At 47.3% G+C, this 2,088-nt stretch overlaps 1 pseudogene; it reads right to left on the reverse strand.

Moving 5' to 3' along the window:
* The window catches only part of LOC132022367 (trithorax group protein osa-like), a 2,842-nt pseudogene extending 994 nt beyond the window's left edge, over positions 1-1,848 (reverse strand).
* Between the last annotated feature and the right edge of the window lie 240 nt (positions 1,849-2,088).

Raw genomic sequence — 2,088 nt, forward strand, 5'->3', positions numbered from 1 at the left:
GATAGATAGATAGATAGATAGATAGATAGATAGATAGATAGATAGATAGATGATAGATAGATAATACATACATTAGATAGATAGAATAAGATAGATTGATCATATAGATAGATTGACCTACCCACCGGATAACCGTCGATTTCTACTTTGGAGAATGGAAGAAAAGGTGGATGGCCAAAAAAGGGGGGAGTGTAAGTGGGGTGGGAAAGGAACACTGAAGAAAACCCTAGTGCTCTGAAAAGAGCAAAGAAAGGCTTTGCTTCGGGGCACTACTCTTTAGGGACCACCCCCCCACCCCCCCACCCCAGGCCCTTGTCTTTTCTAAAAATTCACTACTTTGTGAAGAGCTTCAGGGGCCGGTATTGGATCATTTAAGTTTTATTTGAAAAACATCAAAGCCTTAAGGGGAAAATAAAATACCTTCACCTCCAGATTCCCTAGCCCTGGATTTTTAAGGTCAACACAGTCACCTCCCCTCTGAGCAGAGGACAGCCCCTTAAGCAGCTGGAACTGCCAGGGACATTTCCATTTTCCTCCAGGGCTGGCAGTCAGTTCTTAGTGGGTTGGCTTTTTGTGATGGTAATTTCTGGAAGTGGGTGTTCCTTGTCCCTGGGTCCTATCTTTGGGCTGCAAAATTCCCTTTCCCACCTCCCCAGTTCTACCCTCCTGTTGCGTGAAATCTAACCAGAGCTGAAAGCATCTGTTTCTTGCCTGAAGAAGTAAGATGCACTTGTCCTGGGCACATCATTTTGATGAGTACTCTCCTCTCCAGGATGGAGACAGGGCCAGAAGAGTGCAGGAACTTCCCCCCAGAGGGCTTCGGAAAGCAGGGGTGCAGAGGGGCTAATCACCCTGTAGGGCGAGGCTCTGAATCAGAGTCCCTCCACCAGCAGGTCAGTGTGCATCCCCTGATAAGGCTACCACCTTTTAACAGATCATCAGATGGGGACTTTCTGGGTCCTAGCTTCCTGGAGAGCAAGGAAAGAGGGTGCAGCTCTCTGACCAGATGGCCTTAAAGTACCCCTCAGCTTGACTATAAACTTTAGACAGGTTTCTCCCTGACTATACGTCCCTGACCTCCCTTTTCTTAGAGCACTTCCTTTAGCAAACTTTCTCTGCTGCCTTGAGTTGTAAATCACCTCCCAGCTTCTCACCTGTTTCACCACCCAGGAATGTCCTTCTCCAGGACCTGGAAGTCATCCCTTGGAAATGTAATTACCAAGGAAAACAGCCCCCTCCCACCCCACCCCACCCCCACCCCATCTCTCCTTCTCTCTGAAAGGTGTGGAGCCTAACTTCACTAAGTGCCAATTAGCAAACATAAATGGTCTAATCACACTAACCAACTCCCCTCACCCCTTCCCATTCCCAGTATCCTCCAGTATTTTCCCAGTAGCCCACCCTGGGGTCTTAAAAACCCTACTGTGTCTTGGGGCCCAGGGTGGCTCAATCGGCTAAGCATCTGGCTCTCCACCTCAGCTCAGGTCTTAATCTCAGAGTCTTGGGTTCAAGCCCCAAGTTGAGCTCCTGGTTGGACATTGAGCCGACTTAAAAAATAAAGAAAAACAACAACCCAAAAAAACCAACAAAGACAAAAAAACACCCTCTTGCCTCTTATGACAGAGGAGTAAATTTCAGTCTCTCTCCCCTTTAACTGCAAGTGAAACTTGTCTTTGACACCTCCCCGTCTCTCATGTGGGCAGAAGGCTCTCCTCAGCACAGTTCCTGAGATTTCTTTTGACACAGGAAGGGAAAATACAAGTCCTGTCCCTGTCCCTTGTTAATTTGTCAGCTTGAACAAATCATCTTACCTCTTGGGGCTCTGGCAGCTAATGAGGTAATGGACATGAAGTCCTTTGTCAAGTTACCTACAGAAATGCCACTTTGTTATGACTGATACCACATCCGCCTAGCCCACTCTCTGGATATAGGAACCACCACATCTGGGTGGTTTTTCCTCCACCGGGTTTGTTCTTTAAGAGTCCAGTTCCAAAATCCAATGCCAGCGCTCTTCGTTGCTAATTCTCTTGGACAGTTAACCACTAAGCAGCTATTGAAAGGCAGATAGATGGCTGAGTGGAGGAACAA

Source organism: Mustela nigripes, chromosome 7, assembly GCF_022355385.1.
Source record: "Mustela nigripes isolate SB6536 chromosome 7, MUSNIG.SB6536, whole genome shotgun sequence".
Classification (NCBI taxonomy): domain Eukaryota; kingdom Metazoa; phylum Chordata; class Mammalia; order Carnivora; family Mustelidae; genus Mustela; species Mustela nigripes.